At 42.8% G+C, this 18,668-nt stretch overlaps 1 protein-coding gene across 8 annotated transcripts in view; it reads left to right on the forward strand.

Annotated features, from left to right (window-relative positions):
• SOX2 (SRY-box transcription factor 2) overlaps positions 1-18,668 on the forward strand; it is a 724,618-nt gene that overhangs the window by 209,974 nt on the left and 495,976 nt on the right. Inside the window, exon 7 of one of the 8 annotated variants that reach the window (XM_053306526.1) lies at positions 17,519-18,268. The exons of the other annotated variants lie outside the window; for them this stretch is intronic. The gene's annotated coding sequence lies outside the window, so the exon portion shown is untranslated. Of the gene's footprint in view, positions 1-17,518; positions 18,269-18,668 lie in introns of those variants that run through there. 8 annotated transcript variants of the gene reach the window in all.

Here is an 18,668-nt window from a genome sequence, read left to right on the forward strand (position 1 = left end):
TAGGTAAAGTGTGCTGTCGAATTGGTGTTGACTCCTGGCGACCACAGAGCCCTGTGGTTGTCTTTGGTAGAATACTGGAGGGGTTTACCATTGTCTCCTCCTGTGCAGTATGAGATGATGCCTTTCAGCATCTTCCTGTATCACTGTTGCCCAATATAGGTACCAGTGGGGATTAGAACTGGCAACCTCATGCTTGCTTGCTAGGCAAGTCATTTCCCACTGTGCCATTAGGCGGCTTCTGCAATGTAATATTTAGATGTATTGTATTTAATTTACTCCAGCCTGGATTTACTTGTTGATTATACAAATGTTCACTTTCCCACATAAATTCTTTCTGTGGGAGTCTATTTCTTTTATTACTTGTTGATGGAGTAACATAATCATGCAGTGATTTTACTACATTTATTTCAAGCAGTGCATAATAGCCTGTTTATGAGGTGGAGATGGGTTGGTATTTACCTGATCAGGGCAAACCACTGAAAAGTTCATATGTTAAATTAATATGCGTTTGGAGGAACATCTCCAGACTTTGATGACAATATACGCAAAATGCTTCCAAAAAGGAAAATGAACGTATTTTTTTATTTTTTTATTTTTTAAATTTATATACTGCCTGACTTCAAAAGCTCTAGGCAGTTCACAAAAATAGACACAATAAAATCAGAATAAAACTGTTAAAACAATTTAAAATGAATGTTATATTGCATAAAGTAGTTGAGCAAATATATTTAAAATTGCTGGAATAATCAGATTATGATGATTCCAGGTTTCTAAAACTGTCCATTACAGTTTAAGTCCTTTATTAGGCAAAGATGTATAGATTTCCACATAGGAATAGCATTTTGACTGTAGAAATGGCTTCACCCATGTTATTTAGCTTTTAGGGAAATCCACGTTGAGTTATTATTACAGGGGAAAATTCTTTAACAGTAAAAGCAGTTCAGCATTGGAAACAATTCTGACTGAGTTCCTCTGCTTTGAGGGTATATATAACAGACACAAATTCAATAAAGCCAGCATGGTGTAGTGGTTAGAGTGCTGGACCAAGACCAAGGAGACCCGAGTTCCAATCCCCATTCAGCCATGAGACTTGCTGGGTGACTCTGGGTCAGTCACTTCACTCTCAGCCTACTTCACAGGGTTGTTGTGATGAGAAATTTAAGTATGTAAGTACACTGCTCTGGGCTCCTTGGAGGAAGAGCGGGATATAAAATGTAAAATAATAACAATAATAATAATAGGCTTTTCACATCACTGAATCTCCATGCCAGGAAAAGCTGCACCTGTGGAGCTTTTGCCTGACACATCTGTTAAAAGCACATAAATTTTGCCAGGAAACAAATTGATAACCCTGCAATCCACCAGTACAACTATCCTTAAATCAGATAAAGTACTCAGGACAGGGTTGCTATCCCCCCCACCCAACTTTCTTTCTTGGCCAGGGCTATTGTGCCTTTAATAGCTGTGTAGCAGGTAGAAACCAACAGATGCATGTATCTGCATGCTGGGAGAAAGCCATGCCTGTTGAATTTGTATCTGTAACATAATTATTAGAGGCATAAGAACTCTGCTAGAACAAAAGTTGGCAAACGAACACTGAAAACATCCTCATAGGGATTACATGGGATCATCAATAACTTTCATTGAAAATGTCAGGTATCTGTTGGGGATTCTTTGGGGCACAGAGTTTGTTTAGATAACCATCTGGTTGCCATATAATGTCAAGCATTTTGCTAGTCCTGCTCTTAGCCTTCTAACATGGGCTTTGGTGTTTCCTTTGGCTCCAAGGGCCAGGCCTAAGGTTTATGAACCAGACCGCCCTGTGCTTCAGGGGTGGTGGCAGAGTCGCTGCTTTTTCCCAGCACTGCCCTTCACTCTGGGGTGGGATGGGATGGGGCAGACCCCACCTTGCTTGCTTACTCCTCCTCCTGGTCATGTTCATCTGGCTCCAGCAGGCAATGGACCAACGTGACCAACAGGAGAGGTGAGCAAGTGAAGTGGGGACAAGTGGTTCCCTCTTCCTTCTGGTCATGTTGGTACATAACATGCCTGAATCAGATGGATGTGACCAGGAAGAGGCAGGAGGAACCCTAATAATAATAGAAATAAATAAACTTTATTTGTATGCCTCCCAATAACAAATTATTCTCTGGGCGTCTCACAACACAACATTAAAAAGATGAAATAAAAACACACAACACATTAAATCATAACACACCAAAAGGGCGGGGGGGGGAATACAAAATTCAATGCATAGCCATTTTCAAACTCTTTAAAAATCAGTTTGAAATCAAATTCAATAATCAAAATTTAAAAGGCCTGAGTGAACAAAAAGGTATTTATCCAAGAATATTCGGAAACTGCCCCTAGTGCAAAACGCGGCAGCGAGGGTCTTATCCGGAGCTGCCCGTTGGGAACACATCACCCCCATTTTGAAAGATCTGCACTGGCTGCCGGTTCGTTTCTGGGTCCAATTCAAGGTGCTGGTTTTGACCTTTAAAGCCCTAAACGGTTTGGGCCCGGGGTATTTGAGGGACCGCCTGCTCCCAAGGGTTGCTGCCCGCTTGACGAGGACATCTGAGGGGAACCTGCTCCGGGTGCCGACAATGAGAGAGGCCCGGCTGTCGTGCACTCGGGACAGGGCCTTCTCTGTTGCTGCCCCCAGACTCTGGAATACTCTCCCAGTAGCCATTCGCTCCTCGGACTCCATCACGGCTTTTAGAAAGCTTGTTAAATCTTGGCTTTTTACCCAGGCTTTTACATAATCGTTTTTACTGCTGCTTCTGGGTGTTTTTATCTGTTGTATTGTTTTATGCCTGTTTTTATATGTTTTTATACTTTTAGCATGATGTTTTTATTGTGTTTTTATTGTATGTTTTTAACTTTTGTAAACTGCCCTGCGGCTATCTTTTAACGAAAGGTGGTATAAAAATGCAAAAATAAATAAATAAATAAATAAATAAATAAATAAATTTACCTGGTATCTAAAAGAACAAAGTGATGAAGCCAGGTGAACCCCACTGGGGAGGGAGGCTGTTCCATAAAGGGGGTGCAGCCCACCTCTGCCTTGTCACTTCCATTGGTGCCTGGGGATTGTCGACTCAAGCCCTGTTCTAACAGCATCCCAACATGCAGAAATTCAGCAGATGAAGCTTTCCCCACGGCTTTGTCTCCATGCCAGAGAAAGCTCCATTTGCTAAACTTCTCAATCAAGGCACTGTTACAGGCAAAGGAAAAAGACAGATAAAGAAGAACCCGGCAATGCTATTCACATCCAGTTCTGGGGAAATTAAGCACATTTATAAGTGCTTGCAGTGCTGGGCTCTTGCAATGTGTCATAAAGGGGACCCTCCTTTGTTGTTTGTTAATTCAGTGCTTTGAAATGGCTATTAATTTGTAGCTTGGTTTTCTATTTGATTCTCCTGCTGAAATAATCTAACCCCAGCTCTTATTTCAAGCATCGTAACACATTTTAAAATGATTTCTTCTTTAATTAACATTATATTTTCCCACCTTTAAATCTTTTTATTATAAAGGCTGAATATTGAATTTTCTGGATTTGCAGCCATTTTCCAGGAGGGGAGAGGAGGGGGAGGGGGAGGGAGAAGAGCAATTATTGTGTCCCCCCCCCTTTTCTTTCCTCAAACCTGCATTTGAGAGGAATGAGTAGATCAGATAAAGAGCTGAGAATCTATTCAACTCAGCCTTGAGATACATGCAGGTTCTCTCTTGCTCTCTTTCCGACTCTGTCTCTTTAAAAAGGGGGGAGTTGTAGGGGGAGAGGTGACAAAATCAATATGAACCAATACTAACTTCACATTTGTGGAAGCACCCTGAATGGCTCTCCAAAATATTGAGACACATCCAAGTACATTTTAGCAGAACTGATATTTATCAAAAGTCATTTGCCCCCAAGCAGATGCTCTCTTTCATTGTACTCCTGTCACAGATGACTAAGATATATGACAGACAATTACAGCATCTGTAGTTAGCAGCCTTATAATCAACACCATTATTTAACGATTGGTGCAATAAACTGACTCCTGTTACTGTTTATCAGATATCAGTCAGTTCTGGCTATTTTCTTCACTTCTCTGTCCCCCCCACCCCACCCCTCAATTCACAGTATGGGGCAACCACTGCCTTTTAATGGCTAGTCTGAAGTAAGCACCATTTTCACATTTTTAGAGACTGCAGAGGCAAAGAAAAAGCAACCAATTACATGTATATGCTGTGCCCTCTCATTTGAGCATGCTTGTGTGTGTAACTATCTCTGTGCAGTCTCTAAAAACCTCTCACAGAGAGAGAGAGAGAGAGAGAGAGAGAGAGAGGGAGAGAAATAGCAGCTTTTACTATTGCAGATAAGAGCTTTTCTATTTAGTCTTTGGCGTGGAGGGGGAAAATGTCTCCTGTTTAAATATTCATGTAAAGAGTGAATAAAATGTTGATATACTGGATTAGTCACAGTCTCTTGCAACATGACTTCGGTTTGCTCACGAGGATGGAGGGGGGAATCATTCATTCGTTTAGGCCCCCCTCTTGAATGTGCTAGGTGAATGGCAGAGTAATGATAAAGTTCTTTTTAAAAGATTGAGAAAAGAGGACTTTTCCCCCCTTTCTTTTACATTTTACAGAAAGGGGATACCAGATAACTTTTTCTTTTAAGACATTTATTGCAGGAAATTTTCGGGGAGGTACCCGAGGCAATGTATGATTGAAAGGCAAAGTCAAAAGTATATGAATTCTTTTGCTAGAGTTCACGCTTCAAAAAACAAACATCTCAATTTAGAGTCACGGACTCACAGGTTTCCCTATGCAGGTCCCAATGAGATTGAACAGAAGCCATGTAACAGCCGTTCTGGAGGATTGTGTGACTCAAGATTGCCTTTTCACAATAGCAGTTTCGTTCTTGCATCTCTGCTTATTCAAGATAGGTACCACCACTATACTGCAAGAGTTGAATGGCAGAGATCGTAACATCATTTCTTCATATAACCCTTGGGCACACTTGCTACTTTTGTATCTGGCATGACAGGTGGACCAGTTGCATAGTGTTTTTTTTAAACAAATGCAAATTGCAATTTAGCATGCCTCAGCTAAACCTATGTTAGGTAAGAGCTGAAACTGATTTTGGAAAAATATTATTTGGAACCCACCCACCCACCCCCATTTTCGATTATAGATACTTTGCAAGGTGGTGGGGGTACCAAGTCTTAAAAGTACTGATATTAGCAAGTCAATATTTAAAACTAATACATGAGATTTAATGCTTTTAAAAACTATCCCTCAAAGTCAAATTTCAAAGTTGAAATTTTTGTGAGCCACCGCAAGCAATAGTGGATTTTTGCAGTATAAATTTTTAAAATAAATAAGAAAATAAGACTCAGATTCTGCAAATTATCAGCTCTTTGGGGTGGTAGGCAGCTTATTGTGATGTGCCTAACTGCAGCTTGCATTTATGATGAAATGTTTAAATGAGTACTTTGTGAGGGGGTATACAAGTCAGCAGCATACAGTTTTAATAGGTAGCCAGCTATGCATCTAGCCCGTAGTTTATTGCAAAATAGGCTTGGAACATTTGTATTTTGTTAGCTCTGTTCATAGTAAATAGAAAACCTGCCTCATAGGAAGCGAAATCTCAATGGACAATGGTAAATCTTACATATATAGTGAACCGCAGATGATATACTTGCCACTTTATGCTGGCCTTGGGCCGAAATAAACCAATACATACATACATACTTACATATACTTGCCGCTTCAACCTAGTCCTTCAACCTAGCTATAGTACTAGAAGACGCTCCTGGCCTCCTTCTGCTATTGAGTTTCAGAGGATGTAGCAAACACGTTTGAGCATAATTCACAGTTCTCCTTTGCCCATTACACTGAAATTGTTATTAAAATTATGAAGACTAAAAACTGGTTTGTTTTTGTTTTAAGAAGAAAACAAATGGAAGCTGGGATATTGAAAAATCTAATTGATGCACTGGATACCACATACACTACAATTCATAGTTGTAAGCACTGCCATGTGCTAATCTAGTGTCTTCGCGGCTAGGCAAGAAATGAAGAGCAAGATTTTATTCTTCCATCACGAATAATGATTTATTCTTGCATCATCACGAATAATGATTTATTCTTGCATCACATCAGGAAGCTCAGAGAGCTACCCTGTTTTCCAGCTTCTAGAGATAATCTGAGAGCCCAGCCACCTGTTGCTCATCAATACATATATTTATTTCAGAAAGAGCTGGAAATTTTATGATCATTATGGACGCATAACCAAAGCAAACCTGTGGACAAAGTGGGAGCTAACAGCAGACTCAGGGTAACCGCAGATACAATGTTTTCACAAAAATTTGAAGGAAATAACCTAAGGGGGCAACACCCCCCCCATCTTTTAACATGGCAAAGAGGCACCTGCTAACTTGAGACTCCTGCTAACTGGGCAAAGAGGCATCTTTTAATGCGGTGATTCTCTTTATTTAGCAGGGGGAAAGTAACTGGCCCTATCCACCCCCAGCACAGTACCTCCAGTGATAGTTGCTGGTGTCTATCTGATGTTGCTTTGTAGATTGTGAGCCCTTTGGGGACAGGGATCCTTCTTTCTTTCTTTCTTTCTTTCTTTCTTTCTTTCTTTCTTTCTTTCTTTCTTTTTCTTTCTTATTTCTTTGTGTAAACTGCCCTGAGCCATTTTTGGAAGGGTGGTATAGAAATTCGATAATAATAATAATTAATAATCCTCAACTGGCCCCAATTTAACTAAATGGAGCGGAATGTTTGCAGACTCAGAGGATAGTCAACAGACAAACCGGTGCATGGAAATAATGGAACTCAGTGGTGAGCTGGGGTGGGGGTGGGGTTGAACAAAAAAGAGTGAGAAATTTCACAGCTTGAACGATATTTCTTTTAAGTCACTAACAACCCCTTCTGCTTCTGAGAGGGAAAGTTGCTTAAAACCTTCCTCCTGCACACGTTCAGATAGTACTTACACACTAGAGCAGGCTTCCCCAAACTGCGGCCCTCCAGATGTTGCTGAACTACAACTCCCAGCATCCCTGGCCACAACTTATTGTGGCTGGGTATGCTGGGAGTTGTAGTTCAGCAACATCTGGAGGGCCGCAGTTTGGGGAAGCCTGCACTAGAGGTATAATGTGCCACTTTGTTGCAGGTCCATACTTGTAATATATATAGAGAGAGAGAACTTTGAAACAATGTTGTTGTTGTTTTTTTAAAGTAAAATATACTTAGGGTTACCAGATGCTAGGGATAAACAACAGGGGATGCCTATCAACATCATACACTTTTGGTGAGCTTACCTTGGGAATCCAACATTTTATGTTTGTTCTAAATAAGCCCATCTCTTAGAGGTCAGTAGTTTAAACCAGGCATTGTAATTTTTCATAGTGGAAACATAATAAGGTATTACAAACAGTCCTCTGGCTCCATCTTCTCTGTGCTGAAAGGTGGAATCTATGTTATTCAGTGGAGTGGGCAGCTAAGGTTAATTCACCCTCGTTAGTGAAAATGAAATGACTATGATATAAGCATCATTTACTTAGCCATTCAGTGAGGCAATGTGCTCAGGGTAAGCCCCAAGCAGGGCTAGTCTTCTAGAGAGTCCACTATATCTGGGTCCTTTGCAGGGCACTAATATGTTTCATTTTTATTATTGTGCTGAAAGGCTGTCTGTTCTGAATATTTTTCAACAAAATAACCTTACTGCAGACATGCCAAGCAAAACAGAATGCTGGTCTTCTAAGAGGAAAATAGGAACAGGAGACATGAACTGATATAAAATTAGGGCGGAGACAAAGGAAAGAGAGGAGAGCTGGTCTTGTGGCAGCAAGCATGACTTGTCCCCATAGCTAAGCAGGGTCTGCCCTGGTTGCACATGAATGGGAGACTTGATGTGTGAGCACTGCAAGATATTCCCCTCAGGGGATGAAGCTGCTCTGGGAAGAGCAGAAGGTTCCAAGTTCCCTCCCTGGCAGCATCTCCAAGATAGGGCTGAGAGAGATTCCTGCCTGCAACCTTGGAGAAGCCACTGCCAGTCTGTGAAGACAATACTGAGCTAGATAGACCAATGGTCTGACTCAGTATATGGCAGTTTCCTATGTTCCTATGTTCCTATGACACAGTTCCAAATATGTATTCCTCCTTATTGTCATGAGCGCTGCTATGGATGTTTTGTTCTTTTGCAAGATAAAATTCTTTTGAAATGCAATGATGAACTGTTACATTTGTTTCCTGCTAAATAAAGAGAATCACCATGTTAAAAGGTGCCTCTTTGCCCAGTTAGCAGGGGTCTCAAGTTAGCAGGTGCTTCTTTGCCATGTTAAAAGATGGGGGGGGGTGTTGCCCCCTTAGGTTATTTCCTTCAAATTTTTGTGAAAACATTGTATCTGCGATTACCCTGAGTCTGCTGTTAGCTCCCACTTTGTCCACAGGTTTGGTTTGGTTATGCATCTTGCTTTTGCAAACAAGCCACTCTGCCCACCATTGGGTGAGTTACTCTGTAGTTAACAGCTTCACTTCCTCTGATGTTAGCAGAGGGGCTAGCAGACTTTGGGCTACACAGCTGATTGGCTTTTAGACAATGCAGGAAAAGGTTGGGTTAAAAATTCCATGGGCAGCTTTGGGCTAAATTAAATGCTTATTTATGCCAAAGATTATTTATCAAAAGGCATTGATGACAACAGAGTGGTAACATTTACTGCTTATAATGTAGGCAACTTGAGAATTTAGTCTTTTATTGAAAGTTAGTGTTGACATTGCAGTGTAGGATGGAGTTTATTCAGATCTTTAATATTCCAGTTAGTAACAACTAACCATTCAAAACCTTGTGTAAAGAGGTGCAAATCCCCCTATGTATTTGAGGAGCCCGCTTAGTTTTACTGAAATCCTCTCCTAAGTGTTAACCTTTTCCCTCCCTCCAAAGTATTTTCCTCTCCCCATTAAACAGTTCCCCCCTCTCCCCCCCGTGTTAAAAATGTTTTTCTGCCCCATAATGTATTTTCCCCAAAAAGCTGTCTCTCCTAGGGATGTGCAAATTGATTCGAGTACAAATCAATTTGTACCCAAATGTAGCTGATTTGGGTGATTTGGAGACAAAACAAATCACCCCTGTGGTCCATTGGCTAGATTTGGGTACAAATCGAATTGCGCCTGATTTGATTCACATTGATTTGAGATTTGGATTCCTCCTATTAATTTCCCCAGATTCCCAGCTTTCGTTTTTTAAAAAAGGCTAAACTCTAGCCCTTGTAGAAGTGGAGTTATGGAGCAAAATGTGTGCTCATTATTTTTCAAGTGTTTGGATTCTTTGGTGTATAAGTGCTGGTTATCACCTTTAAAGTCCTGAACCGCCTAGGTCCAGGTTATCTTAGAGAGCGCCTTTTTCAGTATGATCTCTACCACACGTTAAGGTCATCTGAGGAGGTCTGCCTCCAATTACCACCAGTACATCTGGTGGCAACTCAGAACTGGGCCTTCTCTGTAGCTGCTCCTGAGCTGTGGTATGCACTCCCAGCAGAAATTCACAGTTTGGAATCATTGTTGGCCTTCAAGAGAGCCCTTAAAACCTATGTGTTTGGTCTGGCCTTCCAGGGCTTTTAAACTGTTTTTAAATGTTTTTGTTTTAATGATTTTAAACTGCTTTAAATTTTATTTTTGTTTTGCTTGTTTTAAATGATTGTTTTTTGGGGGGATTGTTTTGTCTGTTGTGCACTGCCCAGAGCCTTTGGGGTGGTATAAAAACGTAATAAATAATTAAAATAAGTAAGTAACTGAATTGTGTTCAGTGCAGTGATGAAAAATTCAATTGGCTGTACTTAAGATTCTGTAGTATTATTATGTATGAACTCATACATTCTAGACCATTGTCTGGCACCATGAAATTCTGTAACCCCTTATTTTATTCATTGCTACAATTCTAAGCTGAGGAATGTGAGTTTATTACTTGGCCGCATAGAGTTAAGTGAATATGTACCAGTTCTTTCTTATGCAGCAAATTATTTAAGCAGTTCTGTGTTTAAAGAATGTGCCATGTAGAAAATATGATCTCTCTTTTACTCCATTCATCCAAAGGCTCCCTTGAGTTAAGTCAAATCTACTTGGTATGCTAGACATATAAAAGGAGGTAAAGGGAGTTGGACCAAAATAAGCAGGACTTATTTTGTAATAAATAAATAAATAAATAATAAATAATAAATAAATAAATAATAAAGGAAGCTACTTGAATCTCTCTCCATGCTTCTGAAATGTGGGGCTAGTGCTGCACACTTTCTTTTCTTAGAAACATGAACTCATCATTAGGATGCAGGCCAGTATTCTGAGGATCGGCTGAGAAATGTACAGCCCTGCCTTTTCTACCCAGTGAATGAAGTTTCACCAAATACTCCAGCATCTGTTAGGGCCTAACTGTACACCAAGAAGATGGTTGCCACCAGTAAGTGGAGATGATGGGAGAAGCATCTTGGTTTACTCTCTCTGCTAATGGTTGCTACCTGCCGGGTTCTATGGCATCCCTGCCTCATGATACGAAGCAAACCAACTGGACAAACAAACAGAAAAATGACTTTCTTTTGGAAGGATCTAGTACAGTGTTCTTTATTTCATGGTCCGTGAGCCTTAGACAGCCCACACAGAACCCACTAGTAGCCCCTGACTGTATGAGTACAGTCATACAGGCCACGGGAAGACAAGAAGGTGCCTGGCAAGCACCTTCAGCACGTGCGGTGCCATTCTTCTGCGGCAGATGGCACAGGAGGACAGAGTGCAGGTATGTGTGCCCTGGCAGCGGTGGGTTGTGGACCGGCCGCCCCCACCACAAAGTGAGTGAAAATCACTGATCTAGTAACTGATTTTATGTGTCATTTTCCAAATATTGCTATATGGCATCAGTATTTTAAATCTGACAGTGTTTGATAATGGACTTCAATATATAACATTGATATTCAATTTCAGAATTTGATAGTTGACAGTTGACATACAGTCCAGACATTTTCTAGTCCAGAAAGCAATACGTTTTGTTTAAAAATCATTTTTTGTATAGTTGAAATGCTGAAATGACAATGCTGAAAAGCTCAGGAAGAACTGTTAGCGACTGTAGCTTGTGACAGCTTTGGTGACATAACAGAAAGCTATGCTCTGTTACATCTTTTTTGTTTGTCTGTCCTGTGAACTACACAAGCAATAAACCGATTCTGTCAAAGAGTAATATATTGTCTCATGTTTCAAGAGAGCATTACATCAAAAGCGTGCTTCCAGAGTAAAAAAGAGTATCCCTTTCCAAATAAATTATTTTTTAAAAGGTCGCTTCTTTTTTGTGTCAGGCTTTGGGATATGATGCGGATGTTTCTGATCTGCAGAAAAATAGACAAGCAACCTCCTCTTTCCCACCCCGCCCCCAATAACTTATTTTTGGAAAGGCAAATAAATGTGATTTTGAGCTCTAGCCAATTTCTGTGCTAGCACAAGCATAAGAGTGAGATTATGCTTGCTTGGATTTGTATGTGACGTTGTTGAATTTTATTGTACTGCTAGCAAAGTGTCCATCAGTATGATGGGCTGTAATTTCTTTCAGAGTGCAGTAATGTATGAGGCAAAGTAGGCGGCCAACTTCAGGAGGAAGGAAAACTGCATCCTTTGATCTGGTGCTCACCTTTTCAGCACTATTAGTGAGTAGACCTGTGCACCAGAATCCTACCCAGCCTGATCTAACAAGGCAAGAAAATAGTCAGGAGGGCCAACATGTCCCCCGCAACTTTTGGGGTTGAGTTGGATTGGACCCAACATTTGGTCAGATTCCTCCATTCCCCACACTGCTCTCTCCCCCTCCTTTCCCCCTCCTCTCCCTGGGTCTCCCCTTTACCTGGGACTCTGTGGGACTAGGGAGAGCAGGCGTGATGTCCTTTTCCTCCTGTTGAGCACTGCTGCCAGCCACCAGCCAGGGGCGTAGCAAGGTTGGAGTGGGCCCAGAGATAAGATTTTAAAATGCCCCCCTCACCCCAAGGCAGTGGGCCCCCAGACAACTGTCTCCCTTTGCCCTAGTTACGCCCCTGCCCTTGGCACTTGCCCCTTGCCATGGGTTCTGTTCAAAGGAGACTTTCCCCCCATAAGCCTTTCAAGACCCTGGTGCAGTGCTCTGTGGAGTGTATAATTCTGTAAAAGGATGCAGTTATGGCTGATTCCATGAAAAGAGCTACATACCCCCAAATAAACTGAATGAGCTTGGGGTACTCTCAAAGACCCTAAAGGGAAGGAAGGCCTTTGGAAATTCAAGCTGTGGCAAGGGGCAAGTGCCAGATGGTTGGCTGCAGTACTCCATAGAAGAGGACATCACACCTGTTTTCCCTACAGAGTCCCAGGTGGAGGGAGACAGTGGAAGAAGGGAGGGAGTAGGGGACAAGGCAGTTGGGGAGGAATCTCAGAAATCTGATAAAATTCAGGCAGGGCAGCAGGGATTTTAGTCCCTGCTGAAATGAGTTCTGACTGTCAGGGTTCCCCCCTGCCTTGGTGGAATTCATTCTGCATGTGTCCAGCATTGGGCATATTGGATTTGACATACCTGTTGGACTGACACAACTGCACAGACCCAGTAATTATTTCTCTAGTTTCCTTAGCCTGCCAAGGACTGTGGTCAAGGGATCTCAGGGAATATAAAGGCCTCCACCCACAAAGGCGCCCCATGTCACTGCCTCTCTTCAGACACTGCTGGGACTCTACTCTGAACCAGGAACTGTGGTTGATAAGTGAAGGTGGATCTGAATTATTATCAGGAATAGTCCTACCATGAGTCAGATTGAGGCAGTCAACTGAGGCTTCATGTAAAGGTACCTGTTCAGGGCCCATGTGCTGGACATCACATAAACCAAGTAGATTCCAACGTATACAACACTGGCATGCCAGAGATGTATAGTCCAGGAGTACATGACACTGGCATATGCTAATACTTAACTCCACTTAACTCCAGCAACCCACTAAAATGTGCCATTTGCCTGCCTCAAATGATAGCTTTTATGTTGTACTAAAGAGAAGCAAACTTTTAGTTAATTAATGCTTTTTGATGCAGAGAGCGTGCCTTTTGGATTTCCTGCTTCAACCTCAATAATGTCTTGAGCTAAGCCTGAATATGACTGGATCCTAAAAAGGCAGGAGAGGCAATGGAACAAGAGGCTGGTTCAGATGTAATGCTAAACCATGGTTTAGCACTACAATGAACCAGTCTCAGGGTGCTGCAGGCTCTTCCCCTCCCCTCCCTGTTTATGCTCGAGAGTGAAAGCTTCTGCTCTCACTTTATGAACAAACTGCAGTTCTGTGTCGTATGAATTCGGAGAACTGTGGTTTGTTAAGTAACTAGAATTACAATTAGTAACAAGCCATGGTTAGATACTTGCTTTGTTCTAATTCTAGTTAGTTAAGAAAACACAATTCTCTGAGTTTATAAAGAGCTGCAGTTTGTTTTAAAGTGAATACATAAGTTTTTATTCTCTTTCTCCTATGTGTGCAAAACAGGACAAAAAACGTGTATGAGCCTGAGGTTCCCTTAGGTTGTTCATGTTGGAGATGTGACTCCATAGGCATTAAGCCGGGTCTCATGATCAGTGAGACCCAGTTTCGGAAGCTAAGCAGGGAGAGCGAACTAAGCCCGCTCTCTCCGCAGATGAGCTGGGCAGGAGCCCTGGGCGGCCAGATCGGCCGCCTACACGACTACCGGCTCTGTGACGGAGCTGGCAGGGGCTGGGGAGTTCGGTGGCTGCGAGCGCACAGGGCATACTGGAGAGACCCCCGGAGCCGGGAGGCGGCTTTTCGCCTCCCCTCCAGGTGTCTACTTGTGAGTAGCCGCGGAGCCGTGCTGCAGCTACTCACAATTTTGAAAACCAGGTTTGCAGAGCGCTCGCTCCGCAAACCCGGTTTAAGCAGAGGGTTACTTAGGCGGGTTAACCGCCTGGGAGCCACTGGGCTCGCCTGCTAGCCCAGTGGCTCACATGGTCAGCCCAAATTGGGCTAGGCTCCCCTAGCCCCATTTCGGCTAATCGCATTGACTCTCAACACCAGTACCTCCTATTTACCACTAGGGGAATTAGGAGTTAAAGCAGAGAGTGTAGGATTGCCCCCTTGTTCTCTCTTTTGTCGTGTATCACTTCTCTGAGACTTCTGATTAGTAGTTTGATACACTTAGGACACTCTCTTCTCCTGTGTTCTCCCAGTTCTTTCCTTCTCCTTCCACCATGAGCTATCTAGTGCAGGGTACAGACTTTCTAAGTGTGTTGCTTCTTTAAATAAACCTTGGTTTGTTTTATACCTTAAGCAAATGTCTCCAGATCTCATCAAACTGAGTTTCTCTGCTAAATAAGGGGTTGATTCTAGGTATGTGCACGAACTGCGGTTCGAGCACATTTCAGGCGCAGCATGGTGGAACTTTAAGAAAGAGGAGAGCAGATCCTTACCTGCTTTTCACCACCCCATTGCAGTTTCCTGCTGGAGTGGTGTACATCCCAAGAAGCCCTATGTGGTGTCAGCGTGCACATGGCGTCTGCAGATGTGCAGGTGCCATTTGCGTTGTCAGTAGCACCATGTTGGCCATGCAAATGGCACATATACAGATGCCATGTGTGTGCTGATGCTGCATGGGGCTTCTTGGGATGCATGCCACCTCTGCAGGAAGCTTCATGGGGTGGCGGAGACCATGTAAGGACCTGCTCTTCTCTTTCTTAAAGTTCCCCAACACTACTCCCAAAATGGGCTCAAACCATGGTTTGTGCACAGCCCTTGTTGATACAAATTCTCTCCTACACTTCATGTAGCACTAAACAGTGGTTTAACATTACATCCAAATTGGGCTGCTAGCAGAATTTGTCTCATGCTGAAATGTGTGCCAGTTCCTCACAGGAGGAGAAAACACCCTTTCACAAGCACACTGTGACCAGGACAAATGCTGAATGTGTGCAAATAGGTATGATTTAAAGTGGTGTTTCTCAACCGCCGGTTTGTGGACCGATGCTGGTCCGCGAGGAGTTGAGTGCAGGTCCATGCTGGTCCATGAGGAATTAAACCTCTCCCCCACAAAACAATTTTGAATCAGTGGGGGCCACTGCTGCCAGGAGCTATCTGGTGATAATTTCTAGGTGTGTGTATACGTATATGTATATATGAACCTGGTGTTTTTGAAGGGATTTGAGTGCTTTGAAAATAGTTGGGGTGGGGGGGATTGGATTATTAGGCATTATTCAAGTGTGTGACTTTGGTTTCTCTCCCCGCCCCTCACTGCACTGAGTTTCTGCTGTTCCTCAGAGGAAGCAAAATGAGCATTATCCTAGAAGCAAGGGCTGCCTGCCTAGAAATGAGCTTTGGAAAGCCCCTGGCGGTGGCAGCCCCCACCAGCTTGAAATCCTTTTGGGGGGTTCCAGGGGTGTGTGTGGGGGGTGACCTCTTTACTAACTGCTGGTCCAGGAAACTGCACACAAAGAATGTACCGGTCCATGACTCCAAAACATTGAGAAACGCTGATTTAAAGCATCTTGAGAGACACCTTGTGGGAATGGTGCTGTCTACATAAACTGGTTTGTTGTTATGGAGTCTAACCACACTTGCTGATGCTACTGATCTGAGCAAAAGGCTTCCAATGTGAAAAGTGATATTCCCTTTTTTGCCTCTGTTCCTAATCTCCTGTCATCATGCATGAGCTCCGCCACTAGCTGCTGCCACTGCTGTTTCTGCTCTTGTCCCTTGCTGCCCTCCAGTTCTGCTTGCCATTTTTAACATATGTGCAAAGATAGAAAACACATTAGATATGTCTGTATAAAGGGCAAGTCACATGATCAGTGATGTGAACAGTGGTGTCTGGAGATAATGGAATCTGGGTAAATAATGAGCAACATGATAGGTAGCCCTGCGTCGACATTTGGGACCCATCAGGGCTGCTGCTGCACCCCTTGAAAGGTTGTGATGGAGTGTGTAGTGCAATGGAGCTGCTGCAGAATTACTTAAAACTGTTTCCGGGCAGCTGAGCAGCACTACTTCTACTGTTTCCAATGGAAGACTGAGTGCCCAGAAGCAGTTTGGGGTTGTTCTACAGAGCCCATCAAGGGGTTGCCTTTCAAGTTGTGCAGCAGTCCTGGTGTTCAGCGGGTCCCTATTGTCGATGTAGGGCTGCCCGTCATGTTGGCCAATGTTTTTTTTTAAAGTTGTTGTTTTTTAATTGTTGTAGTGCTAAACTCTAACCACCAAATGCCAGTCCAGATGACATTCTTTAGACTGAATGTGCAGCAAAACCATATGGTGCAGTCCTTCCTCAACTATACTCTTTTAGATTACAGGTGGGGAGGGATCAGGTATTTGAATACTCCTCCATGTGAAAAACATATTGCATGTAGATAACTAGCTTTTCAGAGAGAGGGCTAGGCTAGAACCTTTCTCCTTATACACTAGTTTTCCACATACATGAACTGTGAGTGAGTTAAAATGCAAGCCTGCAGCTGCAGTTTAAGGAGTGCAATTTAGACTGTATCACATAATTTGGACTCCACCATGTGAATGTTTCTGAACATGTAAATCAGCTTTTGCTAAGCTTCAGGTTGTCACAGGGATTTCCAAAACTGTAGAACAGCCAGCTAGGCTGTTTACACATCCTTCTTATTTGCACTTGATATATGGGTCAGTGTTGCCATATGCAAGATAGCACTTGATTGTACTAGTCCACAGCAAATACAAGCTAGTCCACAAATACAAACTAGTCCACAGCAAATACAAGCAAGATCTTGCTTGAAATTGCTGGCCTTTCATGTGTAGGGGACTGAGCAATTTACAAAAGCATTTTTTAAAAATCTGGATTTGACATTGATAGATTTGTTTGAGCCAATGAATGCTGTCCATATACAGAAAGGGCTGTACAAAGCGTAGCTCTGGAGGAGAGGAAATGTTGCATCTAGATTTCCATTAATTTTCCTATCTCTTATGTGAGTCCATTAGAACCTATTGGAACAATGAGGCATTGAGGTTGTACACACGACCGGGTGGGTGGAGGGGAGACTTCACTTCACTCTCCTTCCCCCCAGACAACTGGGAAACTATTGGTGGGAATGCCATCCGCAATCCCACACTATCTATTTTCGGAGAGCCGGGACAACGCGGGCAGACTTCTGGGTATCCCACAACGCACCGCGTGCCAAGCGCAGTGCATTGGGGGATTCCCCCAGGAGATGGGCATACTACAGGTAGGTGCCTGTCTCTGTGTGTGGCTGGGCTGGAAGCAGCCTAGGCTTGCACACAAGCAGGAAGCCCAGGTTAAGAGAGTGCTCAAATGTTGTTCAATTGAGTTTACTCATCTTTTGCTTAGGATTGATGACTGTAGCATGGCATGCCGAAAACATAATATAAGGAAAAGGTTTCAGTGGAATGTAGTGCAGTAACATTTAATGTTTGTGCTTTTGAGTTCTTTCCCTTATATAGCATTGGTATGTCTTCTTTGCATCTTATAACTGACTTAATGCTGCACTCCTTTGTCCTGATATAGGTGAGGAGATCCATCCACAGAAATGGGCTACCTCATACATACCACTTGCCAGAGGTGCACCTAGGTGATTTTGGAGCCTGGACCTAAAGGCCTTTAGAGGCCCCACTGGAACCCCCCACTGCAAGTTAAGCATCATCCCCCTACACACACACCATGACACATGCAGTATTTCTAACACGTGGGTTCTTGAGGGCACAAACAGCAACTGAACTCACAAGAATGTAAGAATATAAAACAGGTATGTTTATGCAAATATGCATTAGCAGAAACATTTCAACATGCGACTTAACATATTGCTATCCCACATATCCCTCCACATTCCCCCGTGTCTTTAAAGCACTCAGCACAGGTCGCAATCACACTTGGCTGCCTGCCACAGTGTGGGCCAGTGGCAACCACACCACTCGGGTCAGAGTAAAGAGGATTTAGTCTGTGGATTTAGTCTGTGGATTTAGCCCACAGGGGGTATGGAGACCCTGGACCTCAGCCCCGAAGTCCAGGGATAAGAACACCACTGCCACTTGCTGCAGTAGGTATAAAGCCGATGCACATTGAGATGTGCATCTGAATATGCACCCCTGCTAACTTGGCAAAGAGGCACCTTTTAATGCGGTGATTCTCTTTATTTAGCAGGGGGAGAGTAACTGGCCCTATCCACCACCAGCACAGTACCTCCAGTGACTGTTGCTGGTGTCTATTTTATGTTTCTTTTTAGAATGTGAGCCCTTCGGGGACAGGGTTCCATCTTATTTGTTTGTTATTTCTCCGTGTAAACTGCCCTGAGCCATTTTTGGAAGGGCGGTATAGAAATCGAATAAATAAATAAATAAAATATGGATGTTGTGTATCTTCAGTGCATTATTTTTAACTGGATGTGCATAACTGTGCACATCCCCACCCACTATTTGTTGCAATTAATCACAAGTAGCCACAGAGATTAGAACCGGATGAAAGCACTTGTAGATTATTGAGTATATCCCTTGTGCAAAGAAGGCATACTCTTTCAAGTTTGTTTTATAGTTATGAAAAGTGGAAAATAGATTCAGGAGTAATCTATACCCAATCCATAAATAATCGTAAATGCGCTCTTTACTATTTGCACAGATCAAATTTGTTAACTGACATATTGATAAGTATGAAATATGTTTGC

Source organism: Hemicordylus capensis, chromosome 3 (assembly GCF_027244095.1).
Source record: "Hemicordylus capensis ecotype Gifberg chromosome 3, rHemCap1.1.pri, whole genome shotgun sequence".
NCBI lineage: Eukaryota > Metazoa > Chordata > Lepidosauria > Squamata > Cordylidae > Hemicordylus > Hemicordylus capensis.